Raw genomic sequence first — 24,038 nt, 5'->3', positions numbered from 1 at the left:
TAGAGGACGCACAAATGCTTGCTTGTGTACATGATTTCTTCTATGCTATCATGGTGGGATATTAAAAAGTTATAATTCAAAGAAACAAGCTAAGCAAAGTAATCATACTTCCTGGGTGATCAAGCTACTTTCCAGGGGAACCCCTAACATTTGGGTGTCTGTGGGTATCATAGACTCGGTTCCCAATTGTTTTGTTTTGATAAGATCATTATATAACAAATGTTTGAAATGTTCTGTTCTTATAAAGACTGTTCCAGCAATGTCCTCCACTGAACAAATGGGTCAGTCTTTTCAGCTACTTCCTTGTCTGGAAACTAGTGGTTGTCACCTCCCCCACCTTGTCAGGAGCATTTCAATAGCATCTATATCTCTCTTCCTTTTTGTAAAGGTAGATACTAGGTTAAGCCATGGTGGGAGTATTAAACTTTCAGATAATGATGATACAGAGTTAAAAAAGCTCATACTGCACAGTCAAACTTAGGTCCACATAGAGTTTAGAATTTAACTTTCACCTGTATGAAGGCCCACCATAGGTGCCAGTGTTGAGAGTCATGGTTAAGAAATGGCTGGACTCGTTTTCTCTCTGCTCTTTTTCAGACGAGTGTATACCATGACATATTTCTGTGACTATATCAGTGGTCTGATGAGGAAGAGAATGTCCACTAGTCTTGATGATATCTTTATAAGGCTTAAGGATCATTTGGTCCTTATTACTTATGATGGGAGTGAGACAAGACAAAATATAAAGGAAAACTCGAGGCTTAATTGCTGCTCTAACTGAGCAGGTGAGAATCTGAGAAGAAAACACTGAGCTCTAGGGACTGAACTGGTCTGTTACCTACATGATGAAATCAGAAATGTGGCTCATAAAGATGGAGAGAAGCAGTGATAGGGAAGAGGACAGGAACAGCCCTAGTAGAGATGGCTCCCTCTGACTCTGCTTCAGTTCCTTGAAGCCTGTCGAGTTTTAATTTTCTGGCCATATTTGTACAAGACTCCTCTTTTTCTGGGTAATAAACCCTCTTAACTTAAGCTACCAATTTGGCTTGGTACCATTTGAAATTAGTAAGTTCGGAATTGGAATGATCTATGTTAAGATAGCTCTGTCTAATAAATAAGCAAAAAATAAGGTCTTTGCTAAAGTCTAAGAGCATCCCATACCAAACTTGCATTATGATTACAACCCCCCAATTCTTCTGTTCCAACAAGTAAATTTTTTTAGTTCCTCAAAAATATGCTCTTTAACTTGTCATGAAATTTAAATTCTAGAAGAGCCAGGATTGAGCTTTGCCTTGTACAGGTTTATGTGAACCACACCTAGCAGAGTCCAGTAAATAGTGTGTGATTAATAAAACTCTTTTTTCCTCAATGGCTAGTAACAGCCAAGAGCTTGCATTCAGAGCTTTTTATGCTCTCTTAGTTATGGGCAAACAAAATTCAATTGATTTAACACTTTTGCTTGTGGCTCATAATCTACCACAATTACAGATGTCCATCAGCCCCCATTGTTTAGTGAATGCAAGGAGAAGCAAATGAACCGTGGGTGTTTTTAACCACTGCCACTGAAGCAGGCCGCTGGGTTGTGCAGAAAACATTTCTGGAATCAAAAACATGGAGAAAAGGATAATGTAAAATATATTTGGCAACACATGACCAACAATTCACTCTCTTCATAATTTATGCCTCTTGCTTAGTCAAAGCCCACAGCTGGCAGTTTGCAGAACTCCCATTGAGCTGATGCATTCTTCCTGAGCAGTTCCATTGTTTAATTTTTCTTGCATTGTTTAATATAAGTTTTCCTTCTGTGGTGGCAAGAATGGAGATGTGCTTTCTTCTCATACTTGAGAGACTTCCTAACCTTTTTATTTACTTCCCTGCCCTTGAACACAATTAGGATCTTGGGCTTAAGGTATTGTTGCAATGTATTTGTTTGTAAACAGTTTCCTTGAGTAAATAAATGACACGAATTGAAGCAGGCGCCATGGTTGCAATGCAGATTTGTTCTTTAGTAGCTTTGGACATGCTTAGAAGCCACTTTGAACTATATTCTATCCAATTAGATTTTTCCCAAATCTTATGCTATTTCTAAAATCATGTTATCATGTGGTTTTGTTTAATTAGGGTGCTTATTAACTCTTGATGTTAATTCAAGATAAATGAACTAAAAAGGAACTTCCAAAATGAGATATACTTCTCTTTGACAGACATAAGCCTCAGTTGTCACAAGTGTCAGCCATTATACATACTATACTCTTCATAATTTTGGTGTCTTCTTTTCTATTCCCTTGCAAGTAAATGTGTTGGCCCATTTCCATTTAGCTCTAATTCTCTATGTAGTGATTTTCATTGTTGCAAATAAAATTCATTTATTTGCATCAAAATATAATTTAGAAATGCAAACTAAGTGTTCCCCTGCAGAGAAAGTAGTCTGTTTTATTTTTTTTAATTTTTTCATTGAATTTTTTAAATTTATATTTCAGATGTTATCCCCTTTCCCAGTCCTCTCCCCTCTGGAAACCTCCTATCCCATCCCCCCTCCCCATGTTTCTGTGAGGTTGTTCTCCCACCCACCCATCCACTCCCACCTCTCCACCCTGGCATTCCACTACACAGGAGCATCCAGTCTTCACAGAACCAAAGACCTTTCCTCTCATTGATACTCAACAAGGATGTTCTCTGCTACATATGCAACTGGAGCTATGGGTCCTTCCATATGTACTCCTTGGTTGGTGGTTTAGTTCCTGGGACTTCTGTAGGGTCTCGTTGGTTGATATTGTTGTTCTCCTATGGGGTTGCAAACCCCTTCAGCTCCTTCAGTCCTTCAGTTCTCTAACTCCTCCATTGGGGATCCCGTGCTCAATTCAATGGTTGGCTGCAAGCATCCACCCCTATATTTGTCAGACTCTGGAAGAGCTTCTCAGGAGACAGCCCTATCAGGCTTCTGTCAGCAAGCACGTCTTGGCATCCACAATACAGTTTGGTGACTGTATATGGGATGGATCACCAGATGGGGCAGTCTCTCGATGGCCTTTCCTTCAATCTCTGCTCTACAGTTTGTCTCCATATTTCCTCCTGTGAATATTTTGTTCCACCTTCTAAGAAGGACCAAAGAATCCACACTTTGGTTTTCCTTTTTTATGAGCTTCATGTGGTCTGTGAATTGTATCTTGGGCATTCTGAGCTTTTGGGCTAATAACCACTTATCAGCAAGTGTATACCATGTGTATTCTTTTGTGACTGGGTTGCCTCACTTAACCCAGTCACAAAAGAATTATATTTTATAATTCCAACCATTTGCCTAAGAATTGCATTAAGTCAGGGGCTGGTTAGATGGCTCAGTGGATTAGAGCACTGACTGCTCTTCCAAAGGTCCTGAGTTCAAACCCCAGCAATCACATGGTGGCTCACAACCACCTGTAATGAGATCTGACATTCTCTTCTGGAGCATCTGAAAAGAGATAGAGTGTACTTATGTATAATTATAAATAAATCTTTTTTTAAAAAAAGAATTTCATGAATTGATTGTATTTAATAGATGAGTAATATTCCATTGTGTAAATGTACCACATGTGTCCATTCCTCTGTTGAAGGACATCTGGGTTTGTTCCAGCTTTATAGATATTATAAATAAGGCTGCTATGAACATAGTGGAGCATGTATCCTTATTATACATTGGAGCATCTTTTGCGTATATGCCCAGGAGTGGTATAGCTGGGTACTCAGGTAATAATATGTCTAATTTTCTGAGGAACCGCCAGAGTGATTTCCAGAGTTGTTGTTACCAGCTTGCAATCTCACCATCAATGAAGAACTGTTCCTCTTTCTCCACATCCTCATTAGCATCTACTGTCACCTGAGTTTTTGATCTTAGCCATTCTGACTGGCGTGAGGTGGAATCTCAGGGTTGTTTTGATTTGCATCTTCCTGATGACTAAGGATGTTGAAATTTTCTTTAGATGCTTCTCGGCCATTTGATATTCCTCAGTTGAAAATTCTTTGTTAGCTCTGTACCACATTTTTTGTTTGTTTTTATTTTTCAAGACAGGTTTTCTCGGTATAGACCAGACTGGAACTCACTCTGTAGAACAGGTTGGCCTTGAACTCAGAAATCTGCCTGCTTCTGTCTCCCAAGTCTGGTATTAAAGGTGTCCCCACCACTGCCCAGCCCTGTACTACATATTTTAATAGGGTTATTTGGTTCTCTGGAGCCTAATTTCTTGATTTCTTTGTATATATTGAATATTAGCACTCTATCTGGTGTTAAGATTGGTAAAGATCTTTCCCCAATCTGTTGGTTGCCTTTTGGTCCTATTGACAATGTCTTTTGTCTTACAAAAGCTTTTCAATTTTATTAGGTCCCATTAGTCTTTTTGACCTTAGAGAATAGCCATTGGTGTTCTGTTCAGGAAATCTTCCCCTGTGGCCAGGTGTTCGAGGCTCTTCCCCACTTTCTCCTGTATAATTTTCAGTGTATCTGGATTTATGTGGAGGTACTTGAACTTCTTGGACTTGAGCTTTTTACAGGGAGATAAGAATGGATAGATTTGCATTCTTCTACAAGCTGACCATCATTTGAACCTGCACCATTTGTTGAAAATGCTGTCTTTTTTCCACTGAATGGTTTTAGCTCCTTTGTCAAAGATCAAGTGACAATAGGTGTGTGGGTTTATTTCTGGGTCTTCAATTCTAGTCCATTGTTCTTCCTTCCTGTCTCTGTAGCAATACCATGCAGTTTTTACCACTATTGCTCTGTAATACAGCTTGAGGTCAGGGATGGTGATTCCCCCAGAAGTTCTTTTATTGTTGAGAATATCTTGTTTTTTTGGTTTTCCAAATGAATTTGCATATGGCTCCTTCTAACTCTATGAAGAATTGAGTTGGAATTTTGATGGGGGCTGCATTGAATCAGTAGATTGCTTTTGGCAAGATGGCCAGTTTTACTATATTAATCCTGCCAACTCATGAGCATGGGAGATCTTTCTGTCTTCTGAGATCTTCTTTGATTTCTTTGTTCAGAGACTTGAAGCTCTTGTCATAAAGATCTTTCACTTGCTTGGTTAGAGTCATGCCACGGTATGTAATATTATCTGTGACTATTGTGAAGGGTGTTGTTCCCCTAATTTCTTTCTCAGCCTGTTTATCCTTTGAGTAGAGTAAGGCCACTGATTTGTTTCAGTTAATTATATATCCAGCCACTTTGCTGAACTTGTTTATCAGCATTAGGAGTTCTCTGGTGGAATTTTTTGGGGTCACTTAAGTATACTACCATATCATCTGCAAATAGTGATATTTTGACTTCTTCCTTTCTAATTTGTATCCCGTTGACCTTCTTTTGGTGTCTAATTGCTCTGGCTAGGACTTCGAGTACTATAGTGAATTGACTCACCAGAGCTCCCAAGTCCACCAACCAAAGAATACACATGGCTCCAGCTCAATATGTAACAGAGGATGATCTTGTCAAGCATCAATGTGAGAGGTTCTTGGTCCTATCAAATTTCCATAGATGCCTCAGTGTAGGGGAATTGAGGGCAGGTAGATGAGAGTGGATGGGTGCATGGGTGGGAGAATGCCTCATAGAAGCAAGGGGAAGGGAGATGAAATAAGGAGTTTCTGGGATAAAGGGAAACAAGAAAATGGGTTAACACTTAAAATGTAAAAAAGAAAATATCCAATGAATAGGTTAGGAGAAAGTGGGCAACCTTGTCTAGTCCCTGATTTTAGTAGGATTGCTTCAAGTTTCTCTCCATTTACTTTGATGTTGATTACTGGTTTTCTCTATATTGCTTTTCCTGTGTTTAGGCATGGGCCTTGAATTCCTGATCTTTCCAAGACTTTTACCATGAAGGGATGTTGAATTTTGTCAAGTGCTTTTTCATCATCTAATGAGATGATCACGTGTTTTTTTTTTTTTTCCTTTGAGTTTGTTTATATAGTAGATTACGTTGATGGGTTTCTGTACATTGAACCATCTCTGCATTCCTGGGATCAATTCTACTTGATCATGATAGATGATCTTTTTGATGTATAAGTGGATTCAGTTTGCAAGTATTTTATTGAGAAATCAACCAAATTGAGGCCAAAAGAACTATACAAAGAATCAACAAAACCAGGAGCTGGTTCTTTGAGAAAATCAACAAGATAGATAAACCCTTAGCCAGACTAACCAGAGGTCGGAGAGACAGCATCAAAATTAATAAAATCAGAAGTGAAAAGGGAGACATAACAACAAAAACCATGGAAATTCAAAAAATCATCAGAATCTACTACAAAAGTTTATATACAGCTAAATTGGAAAATCTGCATGAAATGGACAATTTTCTAGACATATACAAGTTGCCAAAGTTACCACAGGATAAACCATCTAAACTGTCCCATAACACCTAAAGAAATAGAATCAGTCATTAAAAGTTTTCCAACCAAACAAAGATGAGGACCAGATGGGCTTAGTGTAGAATTCTATTAGACCTTTAAGGAAGACCTAATACCAATACTCTTCAAACTGTTCCATAAAATAGAAACAGAAAGTACACTACTCAATTCACTCTATGAAACCACAATTATGTTTATACCTAAACCATACAAAGACCAAACAAAGAGAACTTTAGACCAATCTCCTTTAAGAACATTGATGCAAAAATACTCAATAAAATGCTTGCTAACCTAATCCCAGAACACATCAAAACTAACAAAGAATTCTCAACTGAGAAATACTAAATGGCTGAGAAGCACCTGAAAAAATGTTCAACATCCTTAATCATCAGGGAAATGCAAATCAAAACAACCCTGAGATTCTACCTCTCACCAGTCAGGATGGCTAAGGTGAAAAACTCAGGTGACAGTAGATACTGACAAGGATGTGGAAAAAGAGGAACACTTCTCCATTGCTGGTGGGATTGTAAGCTGGTACTGCCACTCTGGAAACCTGTCTGGAGGTTCCTCAGAAAATTGGACATAGTACTACTGGAAGATCCAGCAATACCACTATTGGGCATATACCCAGAAGATGTTCTAACTTGTAATAAGGACCTATGCTCTACTATGTTCATAGCAGACTTATATGATGTCCTCGATAGAGGAATGGATACAGAAAATGTGGTACATTTATACAATGGAGTACTACTCAGCTATTAAAAAGAATGAATTTATGAAATTCTTAGGTAAATGGATGTTATCTGGAGGATATCATCTTGAGTGAGATCACCCAATCACAAAAGAACACACTTGATATGCACTCACTGATAAGTGGATATTATCCCAGAAACTTAGAATACCCAAGATACAATTTGCAAAACACATGAAAATCAAGAAGAAGGAAGACCAAAGTGTAGCTACTTTGTTCCTTCTTAGAAGGGGGACCAAAATACCCATGGAAGGAGTTACAGAGACAAATTTCGGAGCTGAGACTGAAAGAAGGACCATCCAGAGACTGCCTTACCCTGGGATCCATCCCATAAACAACCACCAAACCCAGACACTATTGCATATAGCAACAAGATTTTTCTGGCAGTACCCTGATATAGCTGTCTCCTGTGAGGCTATGCCAGTGCCTGGCAAATTCAGAAGTGGATGCTCACATCTATTGGATGAAACACAGGGTCTCCAATAAAGGAGCTAGAGAAAGTACCGAGGGATCTGAAGTGGTCTGCAGCCCTATAGGAGAAACAATATGAACTAACCAGTACCCCCAGAGCTTGTGTTTCTAGCTGCATATGTAGCAGAGGATTGCCTTGTCAGCCATCAGTGGGAGGAGAGGCCCTTGGTCTTGGGAAAATTCTAGGCCCCAGTATAGGGCAATGCCAGGGCCAGAAAGTGGGAATTGGTGGGCTGGGGAACAGGGGAGGGGAGAGGGTATAGGGGATTTTCAGAGAGGAAACTAGGAAAGGTTATAACATTTGAAATGGAAATGAAGAAAACATGTAATAAAAAAAAAAAGAAAGTGGTTGGTCACTTCCATAACCTCTGTGCCACTACTGCATCAGTATATCTTGCAGGAAAAACACTGTTATAGGTCTCAGGGTTTGTAGCTGGGGGAGATTGATAATCACCTTTCTCTTCTGGTAGTGTGCAGAGTGCCTTCCAGTACCAAGAAAAGTAGTCAGTGGGAGTCAAGCTTCTAGTTAGGTACCAGCTCAGCCTCAGTGACATATGTAACTGTTGTCCTTATCAATAGGGCCTTACCATTAGGTTGTATAGTGTAACCAATATCTTTGGCAGTAGTCTATGATGCTTGGGGGTTTCTTTGGGGCTCTATATCTATACCTACATCTACATCTATATAACTGACTGTCTCTGTCTCTATCTATCCATCTATCTATCTATCTATCTATCTATCTATCTATCTATCTATCTATTATCTATTCTATTCTATCTATAAAGTATGTATTGTTCAGAAAGAGAATGATATAAATAGATGTATAAATATATGTCATGTTGTAATTTTACTTTATATTATATATAGTGTATGTATATGTGTGTGGGTGTTTAGCTGCCAGAAGTTGATGTTAGGTGTCTTCCTTCCTCAATTGTTCCTCACATCCTCCCTCCCTTCCCTCTTTCTTCCTTCCTTGCTTGCTCTTTCATTGATTGACTGATTGATTGATTGATTGAGACAAGTTCTCTCCCTGAACTTGGAGCACATCAATTTAGCTAGTCCAGGTTTAAGTGGACACGTAAGACTAGAAATGAGGTATTCAGGCTTGTACATAGTAAGCAGTTTAGTGATAACACCATATCCCTAGATCCAGACTGTTGTTATATATATATGAATACATACATATATGTATATATGTATAAAGAATGATTTGAAGAAAATGACTTGTGCATTTTGTGGGGTTGGCAATGTGAAGTTTATTGGACTGGCTACCAGAGTAAAAGTTCAGATAAGATTTATTGTTTTCTATTAAGTCTGAAGACTATACACTCAAAATTTCAGTGTCACAATCTGGAGACAAAATTCTTGGTCTCAGAAGACTGTCCTTGCTTTTCATTTCTTCACCTATTGGATAAACTTCTCTCGCATTGTGGACACTTGTTTTTCTTGACATTAACTGATTGCAAATGTTAGTCACATTCAAAACATACCTCTACAGGAGAAGGGCGACCCCATAGGAAGCCCAGCAGTCTCAATTAACCCAGACCCCTGAGATCTTTCCGACAATGAGCCACCAACCAGGCAACATAGACTAGCTGGTATGAGGCCCCAACACATATACAGCAGAGGACTGCCTGGTCTGGCCTCAGTGAGAGAGGATTCGGCTAGTCCCTTGAGAGATTTGAGGCCCCAGGGAGTGGGGAGGTCTGGTAAGGATTGGTGCAGTGGGGACAGCATCTTGGAAATAATGGGGAATGGGATGAGTAACTGTCAGAGGGGGATAATGACTGGACTATTAAAAAAATAAAACAAAAGCAATTAAAAATTACCTCTACAGAAAGAACCAGCCTAGACTTTGACCAAACAATTGAGCACCTAAGTCTAGCCAAGTTAACAAAATTTGCCATCAACAATGCATCTTGTATCATTGTTGTGAATGTAGCAGTGGCCAAATTAAAGCTCTTGGTTAGAGATTTTTCTAACTTGGGTTCAATAGTCTATACAACACTACAGTAATGAAGATTCTAAATTAGACCTTAGTACTCTGAAGTGAATGAACAGGATACAAAACACAAAGCATACACAATAATTCTTATCAGTTTATTCATCATTTTTTCAATACTTTGTTCTTTGAAACTTGGGTTTTACGTTTTTTCCACACATTCTGTATTGGCCAGTTTTATATACATACAATGTGGATTAAAAAGAGAAGACTAACCATCTAGACACCTGATTTCTGCATTGCTAAAATTGTTACAGCACAGAGTGTTCCAGGACCTTACACAGATCCACTCTTATGGGGTGTGTTCCTCATATGGTTTATGTGTGCCTTCAGCCCAGGGAGACACTGTTCCCTCTTTACTCTGACCCCCACCATCTAGTTAGGGGATCTTTCAGGCATGCTTACTCTCTAGCCTTCTTTTTTGTCCTCATATTATTGTCTTTCTAATTTAACTCACATTTAAAAATTTTTCTTTTACTCATCTTCTTCTGCAGCCGTAGCATGCCCCCTTCATTGTTTGTTTTTTAATGCTAAAATTTGATTAGTTATAATCCGAGCGTTGATAATAATAAGCTATTCTCCATTTATATTTCTTATTTTCACGTTACATGGAAGCCTTCATTGTATTTTTTCTTTTTAAAGGTTATTCTTGTTTGCTTTTTAGATCTTTAGAACTGTGAATGGTAGTTTATTGTGTTTCTTTTTAATTGTCAGAGTTTGACTTCCTTTCATTTGGCATCATATGGCTTCTATGATTGGGCAGGAAATTAGATTTTGTCCAGAGTAGCAAGATACAACAGAAATGACTTTCTTAGCTCTAAAGACTTCTTACTGCTGAGGCCTAAACTAATGTAGTGGCCTACAGATTCATTTAATTCATTAGACAGCCTGCTGATAAGAAATTATGTTTAGTCTTTGGAAGAAAAGATAATTTCTTTTTTAGGACTCAGTTGGTTTCCAGTTGAAAGGGAAAGCAGAAGGAACATTGTCGCTTGCCTAGGTGTTGAGTAAGACTCTGTGTGATCCATCAGCTTTCTGGGGTTAGTTAAGTGTCCACTGGTGTTGCTACAGCTCACTCTGTGGCTGTGTGTATGGATGAATACACAGTCGCTGAAGCTGTTTCTCTAAAAGCTATTGGCTTTCACTTTGCTTTCTCTTGAAGAGCACTGAGGAAATGAGAAAACACTTCAAGGTTTGTTTTTGTTTTTTTTTTTTTTTTTTTGGCAGGCTCAGTTTTTCAAACTGTTTTTGCAGATGTATTTCATCAACTCTTAAGAATGGAGCAAGGAATGTTTTCTGGCTTCTAGGTTTGTACCACCCAGAAACCGAAAAAAAAAAAGTTTTCTTAAATTATGGTATTTGATGGTGGGAGGTACAGAATCTTTTTAATTTTTGTCAATTGTTAAGTTTAAAACTTTTAGGTAATACATTTTAAATGTTTAAGTGGCATTTAAGTATTCCAAGCAAAATACTGCTGTTTTCCAGTGTGTATACTTAGTTCTAGATTGGCATTTGACTTTCCTTTTGGGTTGATGGGATAGTTGTTTTTAGTTAGTAGTTTACATGGAAAGAAGATAAAAGTGGTTCATGGCTAGTTTTTTCCTGGAAAATTTTAAGACACTGTTCATACTGTTTTACAATTTCTCTTATTCAGAGTCTACCCAGGGTGTTGATTCTTCATATCCAGTGGGACTTGTGGTTTACTGGTCCACAAGTATACTCCTCACAGAGCGTCTCTGATTCTTTGAATCCGACAAGAGTGATGTGAGTCAAAAGAGCAGCCTGCCATGGATGCTTTCTTCATTTGGCAAACATTCTTGTTCAGCTTCCCACTTGTAATGAGCATAGGCACTAACCTGTCTCCTTAAAAACTGACAGTTTCATAAAAAAATGAAAACAGTCCAGGATCACAACTGTTACAGAAATGGGTCCTTTCCCTGCTTGTGCTTCCAATGTCCTTGAAAGAGAGAGCACTCTCTGTGCTGCACTGAGCTTTGAAGTTGAGAAACAAATCAGAAGCAAGGTCATAGAAAAAAAATCTACTTTGAAATTAAAAAATTTAAGAATTTAAACCATGCTTTCCTCTATCTTTTTTTTTAAGACTTATTTTATTATTGTTTCCATGTGCATGTTCCTGGCGAGACTAGAAGATCCTCTACAGCTGGAGTTACAGGCAGCTGTAAGGCACACAATTTAGGTGCTGGGAAATCAGATGCTCTGGAGGAACAGCGAGAGCTCTTCACCCCTGAGTCACCTCTGCATTTCCTGTCCTTTCCTCTAAAATCCTTGATAGAGCTAATGTGTGCCACATAGCAGTGGTCTCTAAGCTGAGGAGTACAGCCCACACTCTTGAATAATAAATAATTCCTGTGGACTTCTAGTGTTGACCGCAGTTATTTTTACTACTGTGTTATTTATGTGTGGTGATAAAACTACATATAATCTAATGCTTATAAATCTGGACAAAATACAATTAATAAAGTTACAGGTTAAATACAAATGGGACTACAAAACCATAATAATTCAAACATAATTCAGGATTGTAACTCAGTTTAGATCAACATTCATTTACCAGGGTGAGCACTTTAGTTGATGACACAGGGGTGAGGTTTAGTGGAAAGGTGCTGCTAGCAGTCTAATTCTGTGCCTCATCTGATTCTGCATTGGGATTTTGATAATAATTAGCCAACAAAAGCCGGGCATGGTGGCGCATGCCTTTAATCCCAGCACTTGGGAGGCAGAGGCAGGAGAATTTCTGAGTTCGAGGCCAGCCTGGTCTACAGAGTGAGTTCCAGGATAGCCAGGACTACACAGAGAAACCCTGTCTTGAAAAAAAAAAGAAAAAAAGAAAAAAAATTAGCCAACAAATGCCAGTTTTCATAGTATGTGACTGAAAACAATATTGTATATTTGTTTTTGATTGGAAGTTGAGTAATAAAGTCTATTCTAGCAGACTTCTGCTGTCTTAGAGAGACATGTAGAAGATGTGTGACATGATAACTCTCTAAAACATCATCATTTGAAGGTAAAGTTAAAGACTGTCTTAGTTCGGGTTTCTATTACTGCTACTAAACATGATGACCAAAAAATAAGTTGGAGAGAAAAGGGTTTATTTGGCTTACACTTTCATATTGCTATACATTGTTGAAGGAAGCCAGGACAGGAACTCAAACAGAGTAGGATCCTGGAGGCAGGAGCTGATACAGAGAACATAGAGAAGTCTGCTTACCGGATTGTTTCATAAATTTTGTGCAGCCTGCTTTGTTACAGAACCAGAACCACCAGCCCAGGGATAGCACACCCCACAAAGGGCTGGGCCCTCTGCCATTGGTCACTAGTTGAGAAAATAAAAGCCTTACAGCTGGATCTCAGGGAAAATAGTTAATTGGGGCTGGCTTACAGTTTGAGAGGTTTAGTCCATTATTATCATGGCAGGAAGCATGGCAGTGTCTAGGCAGACTTGGGGCTGCAGGAGCCTAGAGTTCTATATCTTGATCCAAACAAAGGTAGCCAGGGGGAGACTGCTTATGTTTCACACTGGGCATAGCTTGAGTATTTAAGACTGCAAAGCTGTGCCTTCACAGTGATACACTTCCTCTAACAAGGTCACACCCCCTACAATAAGGCCACATCTCCTAATAATGCTACTTCCTATGGATAAATATTCAAACATATGAATCTATGAGCGCCAAACCTATTCAAAACACCATAGGACCCAACCATTCTAACCATAAAATTCAGTTATGGTTCATATATACCTCACACACATAATCTTTTAGTGTGCCTGTATGTTGGCTAAGAACCATCACAGAAGGTCAGGTATTGAACTTTGCATATTGAAGCTCAAAAAGTTTGGAGTTTGGTGCATTTTGGATTTCAATTTTTGAATCAAGGATGCTTAATCCAAGTATAAGACTAAAATGTTCATAGTCATTGTAGGTGATTTCTATTGAATTTGTTTCCTCTTGTAAATATTCCACAGCTGAAAAGTCAGCATAGATCAAGCAGAGAGTAGTCATCTAGTCACGGCAAATAGACTTAATCTCAGACTCTGACAAGTATTTACCCACTGAAAACCAGGAGGATTAACAAGATTTAGACATCATGTGTTCTGTTTTTTATTGATGATACTGAAGATTGAACTTATCATAATGCTTTAAAATTCAATGTCATGTCATTTGGATTATTATTTATTTGTTTGTTTGTTTTTAATCACTCACATCTGTACACACACATAGGGATTCGATGTTGGAGTTGTAGCTATGCCTTTGTCATTAAAGTACTTGTATCAGCATGAGCATCGAGCCCAGATCCCCAGCACTCATGACAGCACATTCCCAGCTAGACATGGCAGCATTCAACTTGAACTCCCGATTCTTCTGCCTCTGCCTGCCAGATGCAAAGATCACAGTCTTCAGCTATGGTGCTTTCTCTGTGATACAATGTTATAATCCCTCATATCTATCCTTATTGAAGCAGTGTAGGAAACAACACTTGAAAATTCAAGTAGAACAAATCTGTGCTTCCTGGTACCAGGAAGTCTGTACTCTCCTCCTTCTCCTTTCTCTTCATTTTTCCCTTTTTTCCTCTTCTTTCTCCCTAATTCATTTTTTTTTTGCCAAGTTGTTAGGGATGGAGTTTAAAGCTGGGGGCATAACATAATTGCATTAGGCCAGGATGATTATAATTTCCTCCATAGTGCTTGGTACACAGTCAGAGTACATTACAGGCAAATTAAGGAAAACACAAAGAATGAATGGGTTTCAGTTACTATTTGTGATTTTTTTTTTGTGGGTGCTTGTTTGTTTTTCAGCAAAATCAAAATTGGATTTCCCATTTGAAGCTGGAGAATTTGTGTACAGATTTTCATATTCCTACACTTTTATTATCTGGGGGAGATGCAAGAATCACTTGGAAATGTTAATTCCTTTGACTGATCCAGATGTGATGAGCATGCTGTCTAGAAGCCATATTGATGGGCTGATTATAGGAAACAATCCTTCTAGCTGTATATCAAACTATATACAGGCTTTCATCTTGCTATGCTTTCAAAATTGTACTTCAGTTTCTTTGTCACCCTGGCATTTCCAGCGTGTTCTGCTTTGCCCTGCATACCTGACTGAGATTTACCCTGACCTTGCCAATGAATGAAGCAACAATGTCATGATAATTTCATAGGTTGTGCTGTTGGCATCAAGAGTGCCAACAATCAAAGAACAGAAAGAAAACAGCCTTATTCGCTAGTCTGTATATAGGTCACTGACTGCAAAGACCAGCTTTGACACCATATAGTAAACTGAGGCAAGTAGCTCGTGGGAGTCAGTGCTAACAGCAGTTGACAGGGGAGTAGTCCAGGTACTGACAGATGCTGCTGCCTGTGACAGCCAGGGATTATAGAAATTATTGAGCCGATTTTTTTCTCTGAAGGAACAAAGTTTAATTTGCTGGGACAAGCACTCCCTGTGGCCAGTAAAATCTCTTAACTCTTTTAACTCTTAGGGTCCATCAGGAAAGAAAATGAAAAACAGAAAATTCTTACACACTTGTACACACTGAGTGGATGAAGCAAAAGGCAGACTTTAATAATTTCATACATATAAATACATATATATGCACATGCATAAATACATATAGACAGGCAGACAGATACAGGTTCACATGCACAGTTGGTAGATGGAAAAAGCTCCAACATATATCTGGACAACCTTTACATGTTACATACAACATATATCTGGACATATTACATACAACATATATCTGGACAACCTTTACATGTTACATACAACATATATCTGGACATATTACATACAACATATATCTGGACATATTACATACAACACATATCTGGACAACCTTTACATGTTATATACATACACAGATCTGACGGCTAGAACAGAGTTCCAATGCATTCCCACACAAACTTTATACATATACATTATACATAGTTACACATACATACATACATACATACATACATATGAATATACACATAGTTGATGAGTGAAAAGAACCACACACTTTATTTTCTCTTTAATAGTTTATATATCCCAGCAAAATCTTTCAAGCAGTAGAAAATTACGGTGTGATTATGTTTTAGTTTTTTTCTAGTGAATGACTATGAAAAAAAAAACCACTATGTTCCTCAATACCTGTACAACATTATGTAGTACAGATTAAGAAAGCAAATTTCTCCCAAGAACACACGTGCACTGGTAACTGTCTTAGCGTTTCACTGCTGTGAAGAGATACCATGTCCAAGGCAACTCTTATAAGGACAGTATTTAATTGGGGCTGGCTTTCAGGTTCAGAGATTCAGTGCATTATCATCAAAGCAGGAGCATGGCAGTTCCGAGGCAGGCATGGAGCAGGAATTGCTGAGAGTTCTACATCTTCATTTGAAGGCACTAGGAGAAGACTGGCTTTCAGGTAGCTAGGATAAGAGTCTTAAAGCCCATACCTACAGTGACAGACTTCCTCCAACCAGGACACACATATTTCAGTAAGGCCACACCTCCAAATAGTGCCACTCCCTGGGCCAAGCATATTCAAAGCACCATAGTAACTATGCAACTTGTTATAGAACAAAATGTATGCAAGCAAGGTAGTTTTCTCAGCCAGTTTCTCCTATTGGCAGGCAGCAATTTGCGGTTACAAAGAAAGGATCAATTATTTTATTATTTATCTTTAAAAGTAATCTTACAAGAATTGAAAAAGAATCACAAATCTAAACTTCATATAAAAATCAGTCTATAAAAATCATCCTCTATTTGAGGACGTCATGGAAGATTCTGTTACGGAATCTCTTCAGCGAGTGATCAGCACTGAAGATGATGAGGACGAGGCCACTGTGGAGTTGGAAGGGCACGATGAAAGCCAAGAAGGTGATTTAGAAGTGCAGATACCCAGGAGGGAGATACAGAAAGTGAGCCATATGATGATGAGGAATTTGAGGGTTACGAAGACAAACCAGATACCTCTTCTAACAAAAATAAAGACCAATAACAATTGTTGATGTTCCTGCACACTTCCAGAACAGTTGGGAGAGATATTACCTAGAAATTTTGATGGTGACTGGTCTGCTTGCCTATATCACGAACTACATCATTGGGAAGAATAAAAACAGCCGACTTTCTCAGGCCTGGATTAACTCTCATAGAGAGCTTTTGGAGAGCAATTTTACCTTAGTGGGGGATGATGGGACTAACAAGCCACAAACACAGGGAAGTTGAATCAGGAGAATGAGCACATCCATAACCTGTGGTGTTCTGGCCGAGTGTGCTGTGAAGGCATGGTTATCCAGCTGAGGTTCCTTAAGAGACAAGACTTGCTGGACGTTGTGGCACACGCCTTTAATCCCAGTACTCGAGAAACAGAGGCAAGCGGATTTCTGAGTTCGAGGCCAGCCTGGTCTACAAAGTGAGTTCCAGGACAGCCAGGGCTATACAGAGAAACCCTGTCTCAAACCCTGCCCCCCNAGAGAGAGAGAGAGAGAGAGAGAGAGAATGAGACTTAATGTCCTGGCCCGGATGATGAGGCCAGTGAGTGATCACGTGCAAATAAAAGTAACAATGAATGACGAGGACATGGACACATACGTGTTCGCTGTCGGCACTCGCAAAGCTTTGCTGCGACTACAGAAAGAGATGCAGGATCTGAGTGAGTTTTGTAGTGATAAACCTAAGTCTGGAGCAAAGTATGGACCGCCAGAATCTTTGGCCATTCTGTCAAAAACAGGAGAAGTCACAGAGGGAATGATGGCTACAAAGATGGTTTGCGTTCTTACACACTATGCTGACAAGATTGAATCTGCTCATTTTTCAGACCAGTTCTCTGGTCCAAAGGTTATGCAAGAGGAAGGTCAGCCTTTAAAGCTGCCTAACAGCAAGAGGACACGACTGTTTACATTTAATGTGCCTGGCTCAGGCAACACGTACCCAAAGGATATGGAGTCTTTGCTATCCCTGATGAACATGGTGATTTATTCTATCGATAAAGCCAAAAAGTTCTGACTCAACAGAGAAGGGAACCAAAAAGCAGATAAGAACCGGGCTCGTGTGGAAGAGAACTTTCTGAAGCGGACACATGTGCAGACAGGAGGCTGCACAGTCTAAGCGTGAGGAGAAGAAAAGAGAAGGAACTAGGAGGACCCTGAGAAGCAGCGCAGGCTGGAAGAAGCTGCTTCGAGGAGAGAACAAAAGAAGTTGGAGAAGAAGCAAATGAAAATGAAACAAATCAAAGTGAAAGCCTTCGCAGAGGTTGTGCCCTTGCCTCCGTTAGCTCTCCATCCACCAGAGATGGGGAAAGCAGGAGTCTGCACCTAACAGTCATATGTTTCTGCTGACTGAGAGATCTTTATTTCACCCTCTCCTCTTGGTTTGGAGTTCTACAGAGGTTATAGATACAATGAAAGGGCTCTTTCAGTTATTTCCTTCCAGATAATCAAATTATTATTATTTTTGATTATTTTATAAAAGGAGCGGTATAGAGAGTGTGTGTAGTTTTAAAATATATTTAAATTATAATGTGAATCATCAGTACATTACTTTGGTGTTTGAAGAGCGATCGTGAAATTTCTGGGTAGGTTGTTGCTTTTTGTTTAAACTGGGCAGTTGAAATAACTATGGAGGCTGACTCTAAACCAAGACCCTAAGAATATCTATTGGAATTGCACAATAAACATTGCTTGTTTTTTCTGTGTCCACATTAAACTTGTGAAAAAGTGGAATGTAGAACACTATATGATGATGAATTCAGAGACTTAGAGCATAGTACATGGTTTGTGTGTGGGTGGTGCTGGTGGCAGTATTATAGGAGGAAATCTGTCGGTGTTAGCATACTGTAAGTTCATGGAAGATTCTAGAAGCAGGTAGTACAGGAGCAGTTTCTCATTGTCTGATACTATGAGCTAATGACACTGTGAGTGCTGGATTTGAGTAGTTATGTGCTTATTTTTCTTGAGCAAGAAATGCATGACAGGGTGAAGTGCTTCACCTAGCTCCCTCCGCTCAGCAGCAGTCAGGTGGCTGGGCTCTGTGAGGTCACAGTGGTTGGCTTGCTTGCTGCAGCCTGTTAGCTGTTCACGGAGGAGCTGACCTCTGTCTTAGGAGGGCACTTTGCTTCCACGCCTGCTTTTATATTGTCCACAAGGCCGGTTTGTACTTTCTTGAAACAAGTAACCAGTCGATATACACAAATATGCTTTTAAAAAGTGAGTGTTTTTAAATGAATCAGAACTTTGTCTGACTCATGAGGCAGAAGCGATAGTAGGGAGAGGTTCCTCTCTGTGCATAAGCATTTGGCTTGTTGAGATCTCTGCATTTTATAAATGCTTCCTACTGAGAAAGCATTTCTTAAGTCTCTGCTTGTACCAGGTAATTTTTGCTGAGGTGGGAAAGGGTTGTTTTTTCTTTGGGAGCGGGTAATGGGGTTTTGTTGATGCTTTCTGTGTTCCGATGCAGTAACAGTGAGTTGTGGTGAAAACTGTGTGTGCTGTTGCCTTGGGAATTATAGGGAGTTTTTCACATGGCTTTGTGTAGGTTAACAGAAATATATGCACTGGGATATTCAAGTGTAATTTTTTTTAATTGTTCACAAGTTCAAGTTATTAAAAATAACACAAAATTGAATCACTTAAGGCCAGATAATTTTAGACTTAACATTGTTTTACAAATCTTTAAAATACATTTAGAATAAAAATTTATGTGCTTAGTTATCGTTTAAGTAATATAAGCTTTCTGAAAATCCCATACATCAGACTGTGGCAGCTAATTTTGTAACAAACATTCATATGAACTACCTATGACATATATTAAATTGATTGACAAAAAAAAAAAGAATGTGCTTTTCTGAACTTCAAATTGTTTAAGATTGTCTGCATCAGAGCCAGTAGCAAAAGCATCTTAACCTAGATTCATAAACAATTTTATTTTTCCACTAAGTTCTTTCCTAGGGTGGTGATTTGAATTATTTATCTGCTCCAGCAGTAATGCTGAAAAAGACCAAGCATTATTGTTGTAAATGCCAGAGATATTCCTCAGTGAGGGACTGGAAGCCCCTTAGATTTTTCACACAATTCTTAGATTGAAAGGAAAGTGAGGGCAGCAAGCAGAGCAGAACTCTGTAACAGCACAAAGTTCTCAGGTCCTTGGGGCCATACCTCAACTGAGGTGTACCCATCGTGAGGGTGCTAATTGGTGGGCTGCATTCCGTGAGTTCTAGAACCATTTGTTGTTCCTCCTGTATGGCTCTTGACAACTGAGTGTGGCCACACATCAAGGACACGGAAGAGAGGTGGGTTTGTGTGTGTGTCCCCATTAGACACTTCACTCACTGGGGCAGTAAATTCTGTTTTATAAACAAGTTTGTGATCTATAGCTGCCTATCCCAAATACAGTTGAAAAGTTAAGTTTGTCTTAATTTTGACAAAAGGAGTAAGTGCATTCCTTATAAAATTAATCTCCCCAAAGTAAAAAAAAAAAAAAAAAAGATTAATTGACAGAGAGCACCGAGAGAAGCAAGATTGGAGATGTGCTGGGTCTTCACGAGGATTTTGCCATGGATGAGGATGGTGACGAAAGCATCCACAAACTAAAAGAAAAAGCAAAGAAACAGAAGGGCCACAGCTTTGGCCCAGAGGAGTCCCAAGAGCGGATGCAGGAAGATTATGACAGTGTGGAGCAAGATGGTGAACCTGGACCACAGTGCTCTGTTGAAGGTGGGATTCTCTTTGTTACTGGAGTCGACGAAGAAGCCGCTGAAGATATCCATGACAAATTAGCTGAATATGGGGAAATAAAAAATATCCACTTTAATTTGAACAGGCGCATGGTATACTTGAAGGGGTATACTCTAGTTGAGTATGAAACATATAAAACGACTCAGGCTGCCGTGGAGGAACTAAAAGTTTAAGATTTGATGGGACAGCCAATCAGTGTCGACTGGTGTTTTGTTCGAGGTCCACCAAAGGGCAAGAGGAGAGGAGGCCAAAAACGAAGCAGGAGTCCTGACCAGAAACGCTGTTGATAAATCCTCTGTTGACCAGATGGTCTCTCTATGAGTCCATTTGGTTATGCTGCCTTGGATAAATAGGACTAGGTGTTCCTTGTGTTTATATTTAATTTCTTATCCTATCTACTTGGTATTGCATTTGAGTTTAAGAAAAAAATAAATGTCCATTTTGGTTTTCACATTTAAAATTATTTTACTGTTCTGGAAATGAAACAACTGCACTGAGGCATTCTGAGTAAAGATGCTTTTGTCTGACCTGTCATTCTGAGTTTCTAGAAAGGCTCAAGGAGACTGCTCAGTATTTCTTTTTCTTAGAAGATGAGAGCAGGGGCAATGAGATTTTTTTCTTATGATATTAAGGAATGAATTTTACATACCCTCATGAGCAGATGTTATATTAGTGTCTCTCTTGCTTCTCTGTCAGTCTTGTGCAGCCCAGGCTGGCCTCAAACTCACTGTATTGCCAAGGATGACCTTGAACTTCTAATGCTTGTCTCTTATCTCCCAGGTGCTAAGATTGCACCCATGGGCCATCATACCCAGTCTATGTGGTTCCTAGAACTAAAATACGAGGCTTTGAGATGCTCAGCCAGCTTTACTTTGAATATGGTGCTGAACTATGAAGTTTGTTTATTCCTACAACATAAAAGACCCCAGCTTGAGTACTATGTAATAATATACACACCTTTAATGCCAACACTTGGGAGGCCAACCTGGTCTACAGGAGAGTTCCAAGATAGCCAGGCTGCACAGATCCTTTATTAAATAAATAAATAAATAAATAAACAAATAAACAAACAAATAGCTATTGTTATCCCTTTATCATAGTTTTTAGCTGATTTTTCTGGTATGTCTGTAGTAACTGATTTGTTTTGTTGTCTGTGTAGTTTCCTATGTGGCCCACACTGGCCTCAGACTGATGCTCCTGATTCTGTCTTCCTAGCGTATGTGGCAAATATTAAACTTAACATTTTTTTCAGATGCAAAAAAAAATTGCCTATAACCTGACAATAGAAATGGACTCACCTTAATAAAAGCTAGTAGTTGCTTCTATTTTTTCTCTTCTTCTTCTTATATTACATCCTGATCACAGTTTCCCCTCCCTGACTACTCTTCCAAGTCTTCCCTTCCCTCAACCTCCCATCTTCCCCAGATCTACTCCTCCTCTGTTTCCTTTAAAAATAAAAATAATAAAAAAAAGAGCAGGCCTCTCAGGGATATCAACCAAACAGCATAACAAATTACAGTAAGACTTGACACATATCAAGGTTGGATGAGGCAACCCAATAGGATGCAAAGGGTTCCAAGAGTGGGCAAAAGAGCCAGAGAGACCCCCACTTTTGCTGTTGGGAGTTTCACAAGAACATCAAGCTATAGAACCATGACATACACAGAGGACCTAATGCAGGCCAATGCAGGCTTCATAATTGCCACTGCAGTCTCTGTGAGCCCTGCTTAGTTGATTCTGTGGGCCTTGCTTTTGTGGTGTTCTCAAGCCCCTGGGTCCTACACTCCTTCCTTCCCATCTTCTGTAGGATTCCTCTGGATTTGCCTAGTGTTTAGCTATGGTCCTCTGCATCTGCTCCCATTAGTTGCTGAATTGAAGCCTCCCTGATGACAATTGGGGTAAGTACCAATCTATGAGTATAGCAAAGAATCATTGGTAATCATTTCACTGATTATTTTTTTTTACTCCAAGTCATGTTTGGTTCTATTCTGAATCTCTGAGCTATCCAGTCTCTGGTTCCTGGTCATCTAGGCAGTGTCAGTCATGGACTTCCTCTTGTTGTGTGGGTCTCAAATTGGTCACACCATTGGTTAACAACACCCACAAATTCTGTGCCATCATAACCCCAGCATATCTTAGAAGTAGATCGAATTATAGGTCTAAGGTTTTGTGGGTGATTTGGTATCCCCAGTCCTACTGCTAAAAATAGCCTTGCCTGGGTGATTCAGTCTCTGTATCTCCCATTACTAGGAGTCATGATTTTCCACATAAGTTTAATAATAATTAGTCATATTAAAAATAGCTTATAACTTGAACTTTTAGAATTATTTGAAATATAAAGACTTAGTGGGGAATTGACACGCATACATTTATATGTGCACTTATACATATATAGCCATATAAATACACACTTATATATATGTACATATAAATGTATGTCTGTGTATGTTTGTGTATATATGTATGTATGTATGTTTTATCATTCTGATAATTACTTTAAATATTATCAGTCTGTTTTCTCATGTTAATAGCTAAATATAATTTTCTTAATTAAAATCATTTTTCTAAGTTTGCATTGAATAATTTATAAAATAATGATTGAGAACACACTGTTGTTACTTTGACTAAGTGTGCTCTTGTTATCTCTTATTTAAAGTCTTGTTTATTGAAGATGCTTACACTTCAAAGCATATGTGTTATCTTAATGGTTTTCTATTTATTTATTTGATTGATTTTTCTTTTCTCTTTCATTATTTCCCTCCTCCTCCTCTTCCTCCTCCTTCTTCTCCTCCTTTTTTTAGACATGGTCTTATTAGTAGTTCAGACTCTATGAAATTGTGGTTTGCCTGCCTTGGTTCTGCGATTACAAGCATCTGCCACCATATTCAACTTCATTTTCCTTTTAAAACCAACCATAATACATTTTGTAGTTCATTTAAAATAGGTGAGATATCTTAGAACTTCCCTCAATATACTTATAAATTTTTAAAATGACAGATATGGGTCCCCGGGTCCCGCCAAGACTAGTATGCACAGGTGAGAGTGTGGACTAAAGAAGCTAACAGCTTCTGGGACAGGCAGAAGCCACAGAGCTTCTGAGGCAGACCGAGTTTCAGGCTCCAGACATCTGGGCACCTTCCCTGCCAGAGGAGAGGTGTCCAGCCTGCTGAGGAGGGCTTTGCAGGAACACCTGGGGGAGCCATCTTGGTTCCCGGATTCCACCGAGACTAGTCTGCACAGGTGAGAGTGTGGACCACAAAAGCTAACAGCTTTGGGAACAGGCCCTATTTCGGGCCTTCATCTTCTGCCAGGAGGCCTAACGCCAGATATCTGTGCACCTTCCCTGCAAGAGGAGAGCTTGCCTGCAGAGAGTGCTCTAATCACTGACACTCAGGAGAGAACTAGTCTCCCAGGTCTTGCTGATACACGCTAACAGAATCACGAGAGGAACAAGCTCTAACTAGAGACAACTATAACAACTAACTCCAGAGATTACCATATGGTGAAAGGCAAAAGTAAGAATTTTAATAACAGAAACCAAGACCACTCACGATCATCAGAACCCAGCACTCCCACCTCAGCCAGTCCTGGGCACCCCAACACACCCGAAAAGCTAGACCCGGATTTAAAAGCATATCTCATGATGATGGTAGAGGACATCAAGAAGGACTTTAATAACTCACTTAAAGAAATACAGGAGAACACTGCTA

At 39.2% G+C, this 24,038-nt stretch overlaps 1 protein-coding gene and 2 pseudogenes across 1 annotated transcript in view; all 3 read left to right on the top strand.

Moving 5' to 3' along the window:
* The window catches only part of Acyp2 (acylphosphatase 2), a 131,884-nt gene that overhangs the window by 59,697 nt on the left and 48,149 nt on the right, over positions 1-24,038 (top strand). The window lies entirely within an intron of this gene.
* LOC110306164 lies at positions 16,333-18,067 on the top strand (annotated as a pseudogene).
* LOC115032312 lies at positions 19,235-21,272 on the top strand (annotated as a pseudogene).

This window comes from Mus caroli, chromosome 11 (genome assembly GCF_900094665.2).
Source record: "Mus caroli chromosome 11, CAROLI_EIJ_v1.1, whole genome shotgun sequence".
Lineage (NCBI taxonomy): Eukaryota > Metazoa > Chordata > Mammalia > Rodentia > Muridae > Mus > Mus caroli.
The sequence above is the reverse complement of the archived record's forward strand: the minus strand, read 5'-3'. Positions and strand labels throughout refer to the sequence as shown.